This window comes from Triturus cristatus, chromosome 11 (assembly GCF_964204655.1).
Source record: "Triturus cristatus chromosome 11, aTriCri1.1, whole genome shotgun sequence".
NCBI classification, from domain to species: domain Eukaryota; kingdom Metazoa; phylum Chordata; class Amphibia; order Caudata; family Salamandridae; genus Triturus; species Triturus cristatus.
In genome coordinates this window covers 101,623,246-101,644,314 of record NC_140594.1, presented here as the reverse complement: position 1 = coordinate 101,644,314, position 21,069 = coordinate 101,623,246, and the positions used below count along the sequence as shown (strand labels likewise).

The 21,069-nt window shown below is 39.8% G+C and overlaps 1 protein-coding gene and 1 long non-coding RNA gene across 3 annotated transcripts in view; one reads left to right on the top strand and one right to left on the bottom strand.

Moving 5' to 3' along the window:
* The window catches only part of LOC146783418 (uncharacterized), a 67,073-nt gene extending 57,819 nt beyond the window's left edge, over positions 1-9,254 (top strand). The window contains exons 2-3 of the long non-coding RNA XR_014970509.1: positions 5,624-5,730; positions 5,961-9,254. This is a non-coding gene — a long non-coding RNA (uncharacterized LOC146783418). The remainder of the gene's footprint in view (positions 1-5,623; positions 5,731-5,960) is intronic.
* Positions 1-21,069, bottom strand: part of SLC2A11 (solute carrier family 2 member 11) — a 422,108-nt gene that overhangs the window by 377,025 nt on the left and 24,014 nt on the right. The window lies entirely within an intron of this gene.

Below are 21,069 nucleotides of genomic sequence, written 5' to 3'. Positions count from 1 at the left end.
ACGATGCGCTGCGTGTACTCGATTTTGGGGAGTCTTGTCTTCTGATTCTTCTAGACCTTTCTGCAGCCTTTGACATTGTTAATCACAACACTCTTCAACAGAGAATGGGTTTAGAAGGCACTGTGCATAAAATGGTTTGTCTCATTCCTCTCGGACAGATCCCAAATGATCAAAATAGCGAACAGTCTTTCGTCTTCATTGACAGTAGGTCAAGGCATCCCTCAGGGTTCTATCCTTGCACCTACTTTGTTCAATCTTTATTTGGGACCACTGGGAAATCTCCTAAGTAAATCTGGGATTTTTTACCATCTCTATGCGGACGACACTCAAATATACCTTAAGGTGTCTTCCGCACACGATATCTCAATCCTCGACTCTACTCTCAACTCTATTCAAAACTGGATGTTAGCTCATCAACTCATTCTGAATCCCTCCAAAACGGAATTCCTCCTCCTCTCTACCTCACTCTCTCCTCCTCCTGTTCAATCTTGGATGGATCAGCTGAACTTATTCAACAATAAACCTATCATTGTCGACAGTGCAAAATCCCTTGGTGTCATACTTGACAAAAGGCCCAATCTCCTTTCCCACATCAAATCTATTGCAAAGAATGCACAATACCAACTGTGCCTTCTCTGGGGGATTTGACGTTTCTTTCCGGAGCGAGACCTAAAAACTTTGGTCCAATCTCTGGTTCTCTCTAGATTGGATTATTGCAATTCTCTTCTTGCTGGTCTCCCCAAATCTCACCTTTCCCCTCTTAAATCCGTTCTCCATTCAGCGGCTCATTTTGTCTTTGGGGCCAAAAGAATTGACCACATCACACCCATTTTGTCTTCTCCTGGGTGGCTTCCCATCGAGGCAAGATCAATCTAAAAGGCTGCCTGTTTCACCCACAAAGCCTTGCACACTTCCTCCCCTCGATAACTGGCAATTAAACTTAAAATCTCTGGAGGCTCTAGAACTTCTCGTAATGCATAAAATCTACTGCATGAGCCCCCCACCTTCAAAAGGGAAAGATCGATGGCTCAATCATTCTCAGGCAGTGTGGTTAGAATCTGGAACTCACTGCCTCCATTACTCCGTACCACCACCTCTACCCGTACCTTCAAAACTGACCTCAAATCTCTTCTCCTCCAAAGATACTTCCAGAACTAATACATTCCTTTTCATGTCCCTCAAGGAAGTTCTTTCAATATCGTACATTTGTAATCTATGCCTGGACGATTTTTCTAATGTGTTTTTTTTTTGTGTGACCGCCATCTTTGTTTTATTCTACTTTATCTTCTTTCTCGTGTGTTTCTGTAACATGTAAATATGTAAAATTATCCTTATCTAACCTACTTGGTTCTATTGTGAAGCACTGACACCTATGAGTAAAGTCTGCGCTATATAAATTTGGCTTAACTAAATAAATAAAAAACACATGGCTCTATGTAATGCTGGAAGACGGCACCAAGCTCTCACTAAAGATATACATAGCAACACGCTTGAAGCAGGGGTACTCCCTTGCCCTGCTGTTGTTTAACATTTCAGAATCATCATACGCTTTAAATTCCATAAATGTTCATCCCCGAACCTGGATGGTCTACCCATGATGCACATATTGTATGCTGACGACCTGTAACTACTGAGTCTGACTCCGGTAGGATTACAGCGCCTCATGAATACTCTTTTCTTACATATAACAGAACAAATTCGAAGTGAACCTCTCTAAAACTAAAGTGGTAAAATTCTTGAAGAAATGTAAAACTCCAGGTGCCTGGTCTTTCGGCGGATCTGGTCTCAGGAGCATCTTGCAGTATAACTATCTTTGAGTGGTGTTTGACTCTAGAGCAGGGGTCTCCAACCAGTCGATTGCGAGCTGCCAGTAGCTTGCCAAGTCCTCGTAAGTAGCTCGCACTGGTAGCGTTGCCATTTAGTAGCCCATTGACATCGTTATAATATTCCTGCCTTTTTTATGGAGACGTTGCCTGCCCTCACCCAAACCAGCGGCTCAGATTGGCTTAACTGAGCTTAGCTGGGGAGGGGCGGGCCAAAGAGGATTATGTTGTTCCTCCAGTAGTCTCAGCACTGCCGCCACCTTCCTTTCAAATCCTGGCACCGCGCTTTTCATTCTGCGCGTCGAGGCCCGGTGCCGAGCAGCAGGCATTGCAGAGCGGAGCGGCCGGTGCTGGAAAGTGTGCAGGTGGTGCAAGCGGTATTCAACTGCTACCGGGACCTGTTCCACCTGCCTTGTTCAGCCTGCCACCAGTTCGACCGAAGTGGCAGGTAAGCTTAAGGAGTTCTGCGCAGGCCTGATCAGCTCCACACCCGTAGCGAGCCCCTACTCTGGCCTGATAGTTGTATAGGCGAGTTGGCTCATTGCAGTTCAGCACACATGAAACCATAAAAAAACAGATTAAATTGCTGCCTTGTAATATATAGATCTTATCCATGGCTGTCATGGTCTCTCGCGAGTTTCAATTAAGCTTGATGTTTGCACACTGCAATGAAACGGAAAGTATTTTTTTTCCCGCTTCAAGAGCTTAACAATGTTAAATGCAAACGATTAAAATCATACACATACAATTCTTAATTTGAAGAGAAACACCTCAGTTGCATAAAAGAGGATATGTGCTCACATTCCCAGGTTTAGCTGAAATGTTATAAAACGGTGTTTCTTATGAGTGTCACTTTCTGTGGCTGGGAAGTTACATCATGATCCATCATGTACCAAGTGTTCTTGAGCCCGTTGGGTGTTCGCTCCGTATCCATTATGTACCAAGTGTGCATGCTATCAGGGCGTACGATGCACATCATATGCAATACCTACTCCCTTACTGGAAGCAGCAGAGGTAGGAGGACCCAAGGCGCACTCTGCCCCACTAATATATCACAAATAAAACATCTTGACACAGCAGATAAACAGTGTTCCCGGCTAGGTTACACATGTTGGCAGTTTATCCAGTCAAGTTCACAAAAACGTGCCCATTCTCTGCAGTGAGGGTAGCTGGCCAAGTGTGAAAACCCACAAAATGCAGTTTTGAAGAGGGGTTCTTTTTTTTTAATTAGGAAAGTTTTGAATCACAAATAATGTAATTTAACTAACAGACTAACTAATACACGGCTGGACTGTCTGAAAGTGTTACAACCAATATGAAGTCACTTGTCTTGCCAGGATATTATCATATTAATGTCAGTACAAATATAACTCTCCTGCCCTCATCAATACACAAACTACACTCACCGGTTGCGCAGCCAACTGTAGTTCAAACACTGTTGTTCCCCTACAGCTGGGCGTGGGGGGTCTATTGGAAAAATGCACGAGTTGCTTGGCCTTTAGTAGCTCACGATGAATGTGACTGACCAAAAGTAGCTCTCACTACAGAAAAGGTCGGAGACCCCTGCTCTTGAGGTTCTTTCACCCTGCACATGGAGGGCATGAAGCTAAAGGCCGCCCCTCTAATTTCAGGATTTCTGCAACTCACAAAAACTTTCCATGGCCCCATTCTCAGTCCTCTACAGCAGGTGATGGCAGCCAAACTCCTGCCCACCATAGCATATGGCCATGTCTGAACTGGGGTGGCGGAGTGAGCTAAAGAATGATGATGGATTAAACCCAGATCAGTTGACTGGGGGTGAGTGCTTGCAATGTTCAACACTCCATCCATCATCCCCTTTGGTTTTACTTTGTTCGCCCTAAGTTGGCAGGGTATGCACAGACATGGGTCCCTTGCTCACTTTGCCACTGGATTCAAGCTAGCCTTGCTGATGACGGCTGATTAGCCGGAAACCAGTCCCAGGATGCTTGTTTCCGGTCCAGGAAAGACATGGCTTGGCAGTTTGGGCTGGACTGTTCCCATGAGGCACAGGGTCAGACTGATTTGCAAATGGCCATGTCTGAACTGGGGTGGCGGAGTGAGCTAAAGAATGATGATGGATTAAACCCAGATCAGTTGACTGGGGGTGAGTGCTTGCAATGTTCAACACTCCGTCCATCATCCCCTTTGGTTTTGCTTTGTTCACCATAGCATATGGCTCTGAAATTGTAGGAGAGAAAATGACAAAACGTTTAGCCCTATTAACGCCAAGACCAACCTCTCAGTTTTTAAACTGCCAATTCACATCATGCAAGCTCAGCTGCCTTTTGAATTTGGCCTCAGGAAACATAGCTGGGGCATTAAAATAGCCTGCCTGAAAATGTGCCACTCTTTCTATCACGCCGAAAACAACACCGTGTCAGCCCGGTTTGGCAGGAAATAAACTCCTGTAACCCAAAGGAGGGGCTAAACGTCTATTTAAAGAATGTAGCACACTCCCTTCGTGCAGGAAACACATGGGACATGCAAATCTTGTCAGTTTAGCAGGATCCATGTCTCTGGGTCTGGGTCTGGGTATATGATATACCACTTTACAAGGGACATATCAGTAATTCATGAAAAATTTAAATCTTTAAAATGCGCTACAAGTGCATTGTATGTTTGTCAGGTGTAAATACCTTTTAGCGGCCTTCCATTAGCCAGGAAGATACTGAACTGAGATGTTTGGCATCATAAAGTAAAACCAAGTGAGGGAGCCAAAGTATTGTCTGTACGAGAAAGACCCACAGCTCAATTTCCATATGTAAAGTGTATTTCAATCTGTGCTCCTCAGTATGTACATCTATTCAAAGTTCAAATAATTATTCAAGATTATTGGAAGCAGAAAAAATGATGCCAGTGAATAAAGGAGGATAACTTGGAAAAGGAAAGAAACGTGGGCCATACAAAAAATGGTTATTAGAGGTAAGTGCACATTATAAAACATTACACCAAATCTGTTCAGAGGGCACTTCAATCTACAAAATAGATTTACTCATAACGGTCAGTAACCTCAGAAGACACACTTTTCTATAATGACAATTTTTTATTAAAGTCTGCTTTCCACACCAGTCACTTTCAACTGAACATTTGCCTCGGATTGCCTAGAGGTTTGTGTTTTGAGATTAGGATGATATCAATTGTCCAATTTACAGAGACACTAAGATCCAGTTAACAGTACTTCAGATGGATTGTCTTTCTTTTTGAGCCAAGAATGTGAAACAGGCTTCCTTGCAAAGAGTATGATCTGCTCTGCATGACTTTGGTTTTACCCTGTTGTTTTGTTTCTTGTTATAGTTTAGTTAGGCAAGCCCTTAATAGAAGGAACATGTAAGTAATTACATTATTGTTAGCTATGTTCTTAATATATTACTGTAATCATCTTCAAATTCATGTTCTGTGGAGACAAAGCATTGTGTTGTGGAATTAAATGGTGCAGTAAGTTTAATGTGATCACAAAGTTATATTGTCCAGTTTTGAGAATACATTATTAACATAATAAGTCACCAAACCAGATTCTCTGATTTGCATGAAGCCAAATCAATACCACCACACTAAACCATCTGGAGATTATTGTACCAAAACACTATTTGTTCATTCTCATGTCCCATCCTAATAGCCATGCATATGTGGTGAATGCACACAAGACACAAAATTATTAATGCTGTGGGTACAAGAATTGCTCAACCAGTGGGGGACCTTTAGAAGTCGCAAAAAGACCTGTGCTACACGTTACCAAAGGCAGAATTGAATTAATTGGTCTTTTTTCTTCATGAGAGTAGACTGAACATTTAATTAAAGAAGGCGATGACAACATTATACAATATACAACACTGAAAAAAGTAAAAGAAGGATCCTTCAAGCACAGGAGATGACATTATCCCCAAAGGTACAGTATGAAATTATAAACGTCTTTTTATACCTCTTGCATTAACAATTTGATGCATGAAAATATGTAGTTTGAAAGCGCATCACCTGCAAAAATGAAGGTCCTCATCAACCCACATTGAGTTTCTGCCACAGTAAATGTAATTGGTTACTGACGTATAATATATTTCCAATCTAACTAAACATATTTTGCTTACTAAATGTACAATGATGTACTTTCTTTTGTTATAGTTCTTCATACATCGCCTTCTGCAGAGCAGTGTACATTGCTTTCAGACAACAGTACAGCATTACCAGATTATACCCCACCAGTAGATGACACAGATGAAGATCCAATTGACCCTGTTTGGGATAAGCTTTGTAGCAGTGTAAAAGTTGAAATGGATGCTCAGCTTAAAGATGATTTAATTAATGACTCAGATTCTGGTTTTGAACAACTTTTGGCTCAAGTTGGATATACCATTCAAAATGAGTACAAAGAAATTCAAATTTGTTCTGATCAAACTAATACCACAGATGAATCATCACCTATTTTTGAGGGCTCCACCAAATGCTTAGAGGTGGTCATACTATTGCTTTTTTGCTTTATTATTCGTTTTCGCTTTGAGTGATGAGGCAGCTGGCTATATGCTGAATCTCATCTATTTGTTCTTGCCACGTGATAAAAGAATGTTCAAAACTATGTATCACCTTCACAAATATATCAAAAAAGTGTTAAGGCCCCAAATATTACTTACTATTGTGCCACCTGCTATACACATGTTGATAAAAACACTCAGACCTGTCCTAACCAACACTGTGTGGAAGATTTGAATCAAAGTGACTCAGTGTCTTATTTCATTCAGCATAGCCTAATTGCACAGTTACAGCCGATGTTTAGGCAAAAACATTTTACAGAAAATGTGAAGAAACATTGATTTGATCCCCATATGGAGAATGAGAAACAAACAATGAAAGATGTATACTATGGGGAAATGTATTTGGATGTATTCAAGAGTGGATTCCTGAAAAACCCTAACAGCCTTTCATTTGCAATGAACACAGATGGCATTCCTGTATTTAAAAGTTCCAAAATATCAATGTGGCCAGTGTACTTAAGGGTAAACGAGCTGCCTGCATCTCAAAGAAAACTGCATGAAAATATATTACTATATGGTATTTGGGTTTCCGCAAAAAAAGCCAATAATGTGGTCTTTCTTAAAACCATTATATATTGAACTTGCACAGCTGGAAAGTGGAGTGTCATTTAAAGGTCACAACAATTGTAGTTTTACTTGCCACGCTACACTTCTGACAATCACTTGTGATTTACCATCTTGTTGTCTTGTTTCAAATAGGCCCCCTCTTTTAATGGGAAGTTTGGGTGCTGGCATTGTTTACAAGAGGGTGGAGTCATTGTTGCAGGAAAAGGGCACTGTAGAGTATTTCCTTACAATGCTGAAAACCCAAAAGGCCCACCAAGGACACTCAATACTACTCAATCAGATGTAAACTGTGCAATAGCTAATATCGAGAGGTGACTTTCTGATTACAGTGTAAGAGGGATCAAAGGTCCCATGTGGTTCATGTTTTTGAAACATTGCTGTGTAACCAGAGAATTTGTGATTGATTACATGTATGATGTATGTAGTGGCATTATGAAATTGTTGATGACCATCTGCTTCACTAAAGAATATAAGCATCATTCATACTCTCTTTATGAAAAAGTCAAAGTAGTTCATGTTTATTTGAAACAGATAAAACCTACGCTGGATGTTAGTAGAGTTCCAAGGTCTGTTGATGAACTACCATATTGGAAGGGCTCAGAGTTTCGAAATGTTCTTTTATTTTATGGAATGCCGGTGTTAAAACATGTTTTAGATAGATCACTCTATTTACACTTTTTTGTACTTATGAAAGCAATTCATAAGCTATTAAATGATAACAGGAATATTTAAATATAGCAGAACATTGTTTACTTTTGTTTGTGCAACTGTTTAATGATTTATATGAAAAATGATTTTTGACAATGAATGTTCATCAATTGGTCCACTTAGTAGCCAGTGTAAGAGCAGCAGGGCCTCTGTTTACTGCTAATTGTTTTGTTTTTGAAGATGTTAATGGTTTCCTTTTACAACATGTGCATGGTACAGTAGGTATAGAAACACAAGTTCTAGATGTAGTAAATATGATACAGGTAATACCTGTATTAATGGAAAATCATTTGCCTCCTGATAGTGTTGAGGCAGAATTTTACCAGAGTATGATGTGTTCATATAAGAGAAACCGACAACGATACTTAGAAATAGAAAATTGCATTTACAGCATTGGTTCTACATACCCTTACAGCTTAACAGAGAATGAATATATAGCAGTAACTCAGATTACTCATATTTTAGGGTCTGATGTAATAGCCTATAACAATTTTTTTTTTTAGAACAAAGCAATATTCTTGTTTACAGCTCAAATTACACCCGTATTCAAAGGAGAGACCAAAGTGTGATAAAATATGAAACAGAATCTGGAGTGTTTGCCTATGGCAGGGTCACTAGATTCATTCAGTGTAAGCAGGTAGACATGTCTGTTAACCTAGCACTCATGGTTCCACTTAAGTGTGAATCCTATGACATCAGGGAACCAGTTCATCGGGTAGTAGAAGATAACAACATCACAGCTATCAGGATATCAATGATAAAATGTGCCTGTTTTTACATTCAGGTAGAAAATGAATCATTTGTAAGTGAAATGCAAAATCGATTTAAAATAGGTTAAGGCAAATCATGATAGAAAGTTCTCCTACATGCACGTCTCTTTTTATAGCGCATTTGATTAGAAATCATCTTGATAAGCATTCTTAACCTGTGCTCCAGGACACCTATGGGTCAGCGACACCTACGCAGGGGTCCTAGACTGCTCATAAAACATAGTAATGTTGGCCAAATAATAAAGTGTATATCAATATAGAAGCAAAATGGACAACTGAACATTAAAAAATGTTTTATAAATGTGCAGCAATATGAAATTGAAGGCTAATAATTCATTTGGTATCCTCAAATTGATTTTTGGGAGCAGAGCAAGTACATCAAATACAATTCAGTATGGCCAATGGGTGGTCTCAATGATTTTAGAAAAGCTTCAACCTTCCCATTACAAGTAAAATGTTGTTGTTTTTGTTTGCATTTGTTTGTGAATGCAATAAAATATTTCATAATTTGTGTATTTGTTTGATGGATGCTTGTTTCCCTCATTTGGTGTATTGTTTTGCAGTGGAAATCATCAAATATCAGATGGCTAGATAAAGATTCTGCTGCATAATGTGCCTCCAGTGATTGCATAATGTGTAGCATTTGTTTTTGCTACGTTATTTAGTTTATCCTGCCACATATTTTTATACTTCATTGTCCCTTAACTTCAGTGACCATGCATACAATGGCTTATGTTCATCTCCATTAATGCTAGGCATTGATCTTTTTACAGTGGATGCTTATTTTACCTAGTTTGTACAAAAAGAAAGTGACAAAAATAAATAAATGTGTTAAAAAATAACCTCTGACTTGTACACTGTTTGTTAAAGCACATTGTATGCTCAGTTCTGTATAATAGAAAACATATATGTCATTTTGCGTTTATCTGCAATTAATCCTGCAATCATCCAACAGTTTGCATTTTTCTGGAAACCTGAAACCAAAGTGGTGGGCGTGCTCAAATAGACAAGCAATTCCTTTTAAAATCACCAGAAGCAAAAACATCCTATTGAAAACACAATAGTACCTTTGAAGTAATCAGATACTTATTTTCAAATCATCCCTAAGTCATCAGGAACAATGTCATCTTGTAAAGGTATCGGAGAGTCATTGTCAAGTCATCCTTAAATCATCAGGAATAATGACACCTTCTGAATTCAGCAGATACTCATTTTCAAGTCATCCTTAAATCATCACGAATAATGACACCTACTAAAGTCATTAGATCCTCATTTTGAAGTCATCCTCAAATCATCAGGCCGAGCTTTTCAGCTTTGCTGATGACTTCAAGAGCTTGATGATGTCTGATGATGAAAAATGACATCTAATGTAGTTGGATGATCATCGGATGACTCTAGGGTGGCTTCTAAAGTAATCCTGTTTGACCTGAGTCTATAGATACAACCGGCATAGGAAATGTAATAGTTTGCCCATTGGAGCTGCCATATATTTTAACACTGTTATCTTCTGACTCAACATGAAATACCCTTGTCTTCAATGTATTTGTCATTTTTTATTGCAATGGTTTGAACATGTATTCTGGTGTAATGGTTTTAATTAACTATGAACTTTGTTAAAAAAAAATCTGAAATCTGAAACTTAAAGTGCTTATTCAGTTACTGGTGAGGTTAGATACTAAATAAATCATCAGAGGTGCACTCTGACAACCATCCTTACACTCATGTATTTATTCATGTATCTGCTGGCTCATACTTACATTCACCCATTAACCCATCCACAATAAAACACACATGAAAGTTGAATAAGCATATGCAGTATTAAGTAGAAGATTAAAAGTAGAAAAAAGAAAGCATGCCACTCCCTAAGTGGTGCACTTCTAATAAAAATTAAATTAAACATAGCAGAGGGTGTCTGTCTTGCAATGAGGTTTTACATAGTGTATGGTTGTTTCAGAGTTCCAACATGGCTGCCATTTTTACTACCAATATGCTGCAGCACATTGCAGATGAAACAAGCAGAAAGAGGGGGGCCTCGGAGAGATGCAGTACACTTTAAAACATAATAGTAAATTGAGAAAAAGAAAAAAAGAAATGAATGTGGACCTTTAAAAAAAGAAAATGGTAAACTGAAGGACTGGCTTTTCAGCCATGGCACTGAAGCACATTCATTTTTGTCAGTACTGCTCGTATGATCAAGCAAAATGCAGTCATTCGTAGGGCAATTAAGCCAACTGATGAAGGGGGGCTGATCAATTGCCTGTGCGTTATGCTGTCGTGTATAGAAGAAGAGTTAGAATGACCCTCAAACAGACCAATGGCAGAAGAGGACAGATCTCAAGCCTCTTTTTGCATTCATATGTTTGTAATTATATGGATTTGCTATGAATTTGCTTTAAGTGCAAGAGCCTACTAAAGCCCAGATGTGCTACTAAGAGGGTCCAGCAAAGATTATCACAGTGCAAATGTTCTACTCTAAGCCGGTAAATTGATACAAAGACCCTTGCCTACTAAGGTAAATAAAGAGAGTCTATGTAACAAAATAGGTCTACAAGCTTCAACAGTGTGTACCAACAATCTACTATTGAGGTCTACTGGTCATAACATACACTTTTTAAATAATAAATAAGTCAGGTTTACAGCCTTTGCTGCAACTCTGTTGTAGCGTAATAGATGACTGCAGTGCATGTTTTCTGCTATAGCTTATTTGCAAGATTTGATCAATTCTTCCTTCCAACTGCTGCAAAATACCTGCCTGCTACTCTTATCTGTGAGATTCATTATAATAAAAAACCTCTCTACAAGCTTAATACAGAGTAATAACAGCCCTCTTTTATATATCTATTTGCTTTAACATATGCTTTTCACAATAAATACACTATGCCTACTGACTTTGTTGTAACTTTAAATATGGATCAGGCCAAGAGCTTTGATCATTGAATTGGCACTATAACTAGTTCATTACGATACAAGCATTATTTTTCATTGTAGGCACACGTCTGCCATATCAATTTTGTGCTCAAAGTAATACACATGAGGGTGTAGCCAAAGCCCCTCTCTCAGTAGTGCTTCTGAATGCTCTTTTTCTGTTGATCACATAAGGTCAGGCAACAGATACACTTTTAGGCTAGGCCTAAAAATTATTCTCCACTGTTGGGCAGTGTTACATTGAAGAAAGTACTCTTGTAGGTAATGTAATCCAAGAGCCATAGGTGTAGTTAAGTAGATTTATTCATAGTAAGTAGGATGGTAAAGAAGGCCCCACCGGGAGCAGCATCCAGCTGCTCAGCCCATCTCACTCAAACTGACCACACTTCAAACCATGCATCCACGAACATTCCGATGACATCACACACACAGGCTGAGCAGCAGGGAGAAGAAGAAGACAAGGATATAACACATCTCCCTCCTTTAAACAATGAAAACAAAATAATACAAGAGAAAATAACACAGTAAGTCCTGACGATGACAAGGTCAGGATTACAAATAAGCAATAACGAGAATGTATGAATAATTATACATAAAATTTTGAAATAGCAATACAGCACAATATAAGAACTCAAACCGCGGTGAATAACTTAAAAAGGTGTGATTAATTGTATCACACCACATAACAAAACACCACTCTACATCTGACGATCTACTACGATTACATTTTACTTGCTTCTTTCTACAATGTTTTGGTGCTCCGGTGCACCAGTGCAGTGTTACCTATCGAGAACGGCATTGGGAACGGTATTGGGAACGGTATTGGGAAAGCAGCAGTGCCCGGAGCCCTGGAGGGCTATGCTGACGGCTAAAGAATGGAGCGGTACGGAAATCTCGGCGCGACTTGGATCAAGAACCCAGCCGTAAGTTGGAGTTAGAGTCAGAGTGTTCGTCTGTATTGCCGTGCTATTCGATTTGACTTGATTATTTCGACTGTTTGACTGTTTGACTGTTCCTGATTACCTTGCTGTCGTTGCCGCTGCTGTTGCTAGCCATCGCTATATTATATGGATATAATGGCACAGCGACAGTTCATTCTCTACAACTCTGTTACTCTGCTACTCTGCTCTGTTCTCTGAGTTCTGTTAGCTCCGCTGGAAAAAATAATAAGGATTGATTGATTGCCTGCCTGACAACAACGTTTCTGCCGCTAGTGTGAAAATATACACGTTCATTTGGAAAGTAAATGCCAGATTTATCGGCTGCCCGTAACGTGCCTGCCTGACATATTCTTACCGTCTCTGCCTCTGCCTCTCTCATTCCGGCTTATGCCGGCTCTCTTCCCTGGTCTGCCTCCTCGGGTCTTGGGCGTCATCTGCGGACAAGTGAAGACTGTCTTTTCAACTCAGTTCTCAAGCCCTACGCATTGCACATCAACACGCCCTACGTGATTTGCTGATTTGCTGATTTGTTGATTTGTTGTCAAGGAAACACTCAGACCTCTAACCTATAAAAAAAAATAAAAGGGAAAAGCCGAGAGAGTTAACACAGATGCTGCCTGGGAGCAACAACCTCAGACATAGACACAGAACGAAGAGGCTGTGTATTTTTTTTTCTACAGTTGAGGGAACTGAGAAGGGAACTGATGCTCAAGACTCCCCATCTACTATATACATTACACGCACATCTACCTTACCAGCTTCATTGGCTTTTTTCAAGACTGTGGCAGCAATCAAAACTGTCTCTATACTGGTGTCTCTGTCTGCAATTTTATCTGGAGTCTTGAATAAGAAACAACTACAGGGACGAGATCGGTGGGGTACACCGATGCTAGGAATCTGCCAGATTTTTCATGAACGGGTTCTGACGCCCCCTAACCCCACCAAATCCTATAAAGCCTATAAACCTTCAGATATGGAAAAAAATATCGGAGAGAGCCGGAACAGAGGTGACAGAGGGCTAGAGCCCAACCTGGAGAAAGAACAAATAAGCCAGAAAGCACATACAGGGGTAGCAAGCAATGTCACCCTTAACAAGGAAGAAGGGGGTGAGGCAGCTGAACTCATAGGGGGGGAGACCTCGAATGCGTCTAACCTGGAGAGTGCGGAATTTGAGCGGACACTTGCTCAACATACGACCAGCAGACACAAAGGCCCGGAAACCAGAGGAGTTAAAGCAAAAGAGAAAGAGAAAGAGAAAGACCTGGAAAAAGACTCGGCTAACGACCTGGTTAAAAACGTGGCTCAGGAAAAAAGTAAAATTAAAGATAAAAATATGGAAAAAAAATTGGAGAAAGAAAAAGAAAAGACCAGACGAAAGGAGAGAGAGAAAGAGAAAGAGAAAGAAGTTGGTAACACTAAAGAGAAAGGGTTAACAACAGAGGAAGATTTCAAACTGGAACTAATGGTTAAAAAAGCGCAGAGACTACAGACTATAAAAAACTTAAAAGCAGCTGCAAAGAACACCTGCCTAATAGAATCATCGCAACCAAGAATCTCCAACATATTTAGCCCTTTGCACAAGGATGGTCAGAGTGTTATAATGTTGAATGCTGACCCCAACATAAACCATGAAAAGACAACGACACCCATAGAGATAGACACAGAAAACCGGAGAGAGGAAAGGGAGCAATGGGAACAAAAAAAGGAACTTCTGAACCAGGACAGGAAGGAGTTAATACCCTTTCCCAACTCTCTTAATTTACAAGATCCCCCAGCGTGGGAAAAAATATATTCTCTCTCGAATGAAGACTCCGACTCAGATTTGTAGGAAACAGGAATGTCTATCTCTAGTGACTCTAGTCAACTAAGCAAATCAAGAGAATCGAGCCCAAGTACACGAAGGGGAGCCGTATCGCTGTAGAGCTCTGACACTAATGACTCAAGAGTGCTTAGCGAAATCAACATAAGGAAAAAAAAAGTGGGGGGGGAAAAAAAGGCCAAAACACAAAAGAGAACGAGACATGCTGAATGAGGAAACTACAGATCCTGGGAATAATACGGACTACGCTAATGATAGATCTAATCCTCCTCGAAGAAGTCCAAGGACTAAATTAGCAGAGGAAACACCATGTCAAATCTCAGATATGCAGGAAAATCAAGAAATATATCAAGCTAAAACCCCCGAACCATCGCTGAGTCAGGTGCTTTGCTCAATAAAAAACTTCCATGAGGATGTAAAAAAAGAGAGCCAAAAGAATCGTATAGCAATTGAAAAACTACAAGGTGCTGTTAAAAAAGTGGGTAGTATCTGCTCTGAGATCTCGGAAAGAATGGTTATGGTAGAAACTCGCACGGAGAATCTTAAACTGATGTGGCGATGCTTCAAAAAAAGGAAACAGAACAAGACGGAATAATAAGAGATCTCATGGCCAAAGTGGAGGATCATGAAAACAGATCCAGACGAAACAATTTAAGGTTTCTTGGAATCCCGGAAAATTTTGAAGGGAATGATGCCAGAGCGGCCATGGTTGCCTTACTAAAAACATCATTTCCAGAACTGGATGCATGGGACATGGAGAGGGAAGTCCAGCGAGCCCATCGCTTCCCCTTAATGCTACCAAGAAACTCTAACAAACAAAATAAATTTCCAAGGGCAATGCTGGTCTACTTTGGGAACTTTCTCCTTCGTGAAAAAATGTACGATCTTGCAAGACCTACTACCCAAAGAGAACATAAGGGGTTTAATTTTTTTGTCAGACCAGACTTCGCTCATGCTACTGTGGAGCGAAGGTGGAGAATGCGCCAGCTATTTGAACCATTTGAAAAAGCTGGAGCTAAAATATTCCTTCAAAATCCAGCACGATTGAAAATTATATTTAAAGGTGTTACAAGAAATTTTAATAGTGAAATACTGGCAGAGAACTATCTACGGGAAATCTCAGAGACAGCCTCTCGACACTCAGGGAAATAATCTAAATCAAGCATATATCTTGTAGTAAAAAAGAAGATATCTAAGATTAATTAATTATTATAACCCTTATTTTGTAGTAGATACACGTTGGGGAACTTGTGGAATTTAGCTTGATTGGCTCGGGGAATCTAAATGTCTTAGGATGTGGATCATCCATAAAAGTAAGCATCTTATTTACTTTAAAATAGCTTAGTTCACAGGACCTGCTTGCGCAGATGTCACACCCCTGGTCCAGACTGGCCCAGGTAACCTTCAAAGGTGGTGGTGGGTGGGGGGAGGGTAAAGGGGAGGGGGGAAATCCGGACAGGTTAGACATAAAGGGTAGTAAATTTATGTTGAAAAGGAATAAGGAAACGGTTTTAGGGATCACAGGAAATCAGAACACATGTGAAATAAAATACGGCACTCTTGCTTTATCAGCATGGCTGTGATAAAGGTATTATCTCTGAACATAGGTGGTTTAAACGACTTTAAAAAAAAGGCAAATGGTTGCTATCGGGCTACAAAACTGGGGAGCTAATGTTGTGTGCATGCAGGAAACGCATATTGAAGGATCCCAGAGACAGTTGTTAAACACACTAGGTTACAAATTGGTGTGCGCTACTTCACAAGGGGATAAAATCGCGGTGTGGCTATTCTGGCCAAAGGGAGTGGATTGGTGTTTAATAATTCTAAAACCGATAAGTTTGGCCGTTGGGCTATCACCGATTGTAATCATCAAACAGGGCAAAAAATAACAATTTGTGCTATTTATGGGAGCAATATAGATGACCCCGCGGTCTTTGATGAGGTCTCCAATGAATTAACACACTGGCCTCTTCCGGCCCTGGTATGTGGGGACTTCAATATAAACCTTCCCACTAATTGGTCCTTAAATGATGACTGGGTCTATAAAGGGCGAAAACCCAAAGTATTCCGCTCTCTTAAAGATCTATGTCTTATACATGGACTTGTGGATAGCTGGCAGACTGCTAATTTTAACACAGGCGACCCTGGATATACCTTTTATTCAAATCCACATCGTACACATACCAGAATCGACAACATTTTACTCTCAAGCTCATTAATTAGGACCTCCCAAACTGTCAAACTGCCACGGATATTATCTGACCACAACCCCCTTTTTTGCACATTGACTACTAGCTTAGCTAAATCAGAGCCTAACCTGTGGTCATTTGAAAAAGCATTATTATATGATCCTCAGTATCTTACCCACATGAAAGATTGGATACCAAAATTCCTAACAGAAAATATTAATAGCTCATCAATAGAGGTTGTGTGGGACACGTTGAAAGCAGGGGTCCGGGGCGAGACTATGTCATATTCGCTTCGAATAAATAAAAGAGAGAAAGAAGAATTAAGGAGGTTACAGGATGAACTTATAACAGCAGAAATCGGACTCATTAGTGCTACTAGTAATGTAGATATGACCAGGGATATCTCTAATACCTTAGCCCAAGTAGCTGTTGCCAAGGCAGCTATTACTAATATTTTTACAGATAAAGCAATCCGTAAAGCCACGGCACGAAAAGAACTAGTTTATGAAGTTATCGAGCTAGTGGGACATCAACTGGCAATGCAACTACGACAACAGGCCAATGCTAATTTAATAAGGGAGATTGTAGATCCAGTGAAAGGTCTGTTAAAGGACCCAGAGCTGATCAAGCAAGCATTTTGGAGGTTCTATAAAGAACTATACAATGATAGCGGCCATGGAGACACTATAGAAATAGAAAGATACCTAGAGAATTGTGAAACCATAAAACTCGAGGTTAAATATACAGATGGCTCTGGAGAAAACACCAAACATGGAAGAGGTCCTGACAGCTGTTAAGAGCCTCCCTAAAGGAAAGGCAACAGGGCTGGACTGCATCCCATCAGAATTTTATAGTATATTTTTGGACGAAATAAAGCATACATTTAGTGATCTAATTACACATATCTTTTCTGGGGGGGAACCTCCCGGCTCTTGGTCTAAGGCAAGAATTGTTATTTTTGCTAAAAAAGGGAAACCCCCAGAACAATTAGGATCATATCGCCCAATAACCCTTATAAACGCAGACTCTAAAATATACTCTAAAATTGTGGCAAACAGAATTGCGCCTATAATACACAAAGTCATCGTCAAAAGCCAACATGGTTTCGTCCCTGGAAGGTCAACCATAAATCACATTCAGAGGGTTATTACACTTTTCGATGGAACAGAAACTACCGGAGACCCTATGGCCCTGATACTTTTGGATGCAGAGAAGGCTTTTGACAGGGTGTCCTGGCCGTTTCTCTGGAAAGCAATGGCGACGATGGGATTTCGAACCAAGTTTACTCAAGCGGTATAAAAAATGTACAATAATCCTAGAGCCGTCGTATCTGTTAATGGAAGTCTAACTAAGGAAATCGTTGTTTCGAGAGGAACTCGCCAGGGATGCCCTTGCTCGCCATTGCTCTTCGCTATATATATAGATTTTTTCATCCGCTACTTAGATAAAAACAATCATATAATCCCTATTGTATCACAGGGATATGTAACAAAAACATTAGCATATGCGGACGATATTGCTATAGTTACTGCAGACCCTAAGGTGGCAATGCCGGCCATTGAGACCGAGGCCAGGAAATTTGGACTGGTCTCTGGCTATGCGCTAAACCAAGGAAAGACACAAATTGTCTTAAACCAAAAAATTCTGATGGACGACCCTAGGGTCGTGCTGGGAGCGACATACTTGGGGGTGACAATCTCTTCAAAACTAGAGGAAGTGGTGGATTTAAATCTTAAGCCACTACTCAACACAATACAAAAAGATTTACGACGAGTAAATAATCTCCACCTTTCCATTATTGGAAGAACTAATGCAATTAAAATGGTGTACTTTCCAAAGATCTTGTATGTATTCAGGGCAATCTGCCTAGAAATTTCAAATCAGTGGTTTAAAGTAATGGAACATATCTTTTCTAGATTTATATGGTCATACGCACAACCCCGGCGAGCATATAAATTTCTTACTCTTCCTAAGGATAGAGGTGGGTTAGCGCTCCCCAATTTACGGAGATATTACTGGTCTTGTGTACTACTATACAGCAAGGAATTATTACAAGGATGTAATAATACAGAGGAATACACCGCCTCAATCTTTCAGTTATTGGTCGGGGAATCCTGCTATGGCTATTTCTGGATACACACACATGACAGCTACTATAAAAAGGTTAAATTTAAGACTCTATAGCTGCTTTAAGGTATGGAAGGCTGTAAAAAAAGTGTTAGGAATTGGACGATTTTCATACTACACCCCAGTATCAAATAACCCAATGCTTCCATCAACTATCTTCAAAGATAACTGTGTTAAAAAATGGTACAACCTGGGAATAACAACTAGGGGATTTTTATATTAATCAGGGGATTAAATCTTTTGAAGACTTGAAAGGAGAATTTGGCCTAGATTGGCGGGATTTTTTTAAATTTCTTCAGATTAGAGCCTTTCTAACTCATAATTTTGGATTAAGAAACATCTGGGAAAAATCTACGATTCTAGAGATAATTATACATTCCAAGAAACAGTCGATTGGTGGAGTGTATGAGTCGTTGCTGGATAAACTTCCGGATGATTTAGATAAAATGGCAATGAATTGGCAAAACAAACTCAGTATTTCTAAAGAAGGATCTCTAGACTCCTATAAATTAGCACAAACGCTTCTTATCTCCACCAAACTTCAGACACAATTTTATAAAACCTTCTTTTGTCTTTACTATACACCGAACAAGATTGCAAAATGGGGAACTGGCAATGGGACTTGCTGCCCGAGGTGTAATCTATTTAAAGCAGACTCTATCCATATCTTTGCCACCTGCCCAGTGTTAATACCTCTGATACAAAACATAGAGAGGTTTTTAACTTCTGTCCTTCATAGAAAGGTTGTTCTGCCTCCAGAGGCAATGGTTCTTGGGGTTGTTGACACAGAAATACTTGAGGATGGCTATGATCTAGTATTTGTGGCCATGGCCGTCTGGCGGCTATGCCTAGCATCGGCCTGGCTAGACCCGATACCACCCACCTTTCAACAATGGTTAGCTAGGCTCTTAGCGCTGCACAATATCGAGATAGCTATTTATAAACGGAAAAGCAGAAAACGACGGGAAAGGGGTATGAATATCTGGACTCCTCTTACACTTTGGCGAGATTTACAAATTTGATTTATTACCAATGTTGCAATATGCTTATGTTATCTCTCCTAGCTGTATCTTCTCCCTTTTCTTCTTATTATTTATCTATTTATTTATTTATTTGTTTATTTTACTTTATTTACTTTTGTCTTTGGAATATTTCCTGTAAGATTTCCTATAATAGTTATGTAAATATGATAAACATAAAAATGTATGATGTAAAATTACAAAATGTCTACCTGTCGGGGGGGGAAGAATAAAAATATGTTAAAACCAATAAAAATATTAAAAAAAATTTAAAAAAAAAACACCACTCACACTAAATTAAAAGAAAGATAGGACGACACCTCTCGCACAACACATGAAGAGCGGCACAATCTCACCTAGCACAACCCAATGCAAAAACAGTACATGACTAAACAATCCAACACTTTAATGCAAAAACCTCACACGACGACTCATCCGATATTAACTAATACAAAACACCATAAGACCATACAATAAATAAATTACGCTGACACACAAGGACATCACCTAACCACCATCCCTCATCCAAACCAAAAATACCCAAAATATCACAAATCATGCCAGTTGGCCAGACCAGCACAAAAAGTGATAAACAGGAAACCCGAACTAAAAGAAATGGTGCCCCTCAGAATAACAAGGACGGAAATGTATCATTTCTTAAACTAAACACACACAGCATGGGGAATAAGACTCCTCAAAACACTCAATGACTATTTTAAACATATGCCAAGGCATAACACAACCTTAAAAAGGTACTAGACCCCCAGCGCACAGGGTTCGCGACTCCCTGAAACGCACGCCTAGGCAACACACACTTTAAGGGGTACATGACTCCCCAACGCTCACAGGATACCAACTCCCAGAAACGCACACCTAGACAACACATAACACACTTTAAAAGGTATCTAACCCTAGAAACCAATGCCTAGGCAACACACACTTTAAGGGGTACATGACTCCCCAGCGCTCACAGGATACACGACTTCCTGAAACGCACGCCTAGACAACACATAATACACTTTAAAAGGGTATTTGACGCTCGAAACCAATGCCTAGGCAACACCACTTTAAGGGGTACATGACTCCCCAGCGCTCGCAGGATACATGACTTCCTGAAACGCACGCCTAGACAACACATAATACACTTTAAAAGGGTGTTTGACCCCCGAAACACACACCTAGGCAAACCACTTTAAGGGTTACATGACTCCCCAGCGCTCACAGGATACATGACTTCCTGAAACGCACACCTAGACAAAATAAATGACAGACTTTAAAGAGTAACTGGCACCCCAAAATAAAACAAATAAAACGTTGTGACCAGTTAAATGCAAATGTCCACGCTGACCAATTAAACCAAGAGTAAACATCGTGGTACTAAGATATTAAACAATGCTCGTGTTATTACAAATCTGCACTCACGCATAACTTAGAAAATTCACAACATGTAAATTGCAGAGGTTGCCAATACCAATAAGTATTAGGTGATTGATCAAACCACTGCAAAAGCATAAGGTGATCATTAACATTAAACATTAACAGTGCAGATTTTACTGTAAGTTTTGCACTATAACTATAACATAATAAACTAAAATAACAGAAAGTACTCACCGTTGTCGTCACTAAAAAAGTTGCTC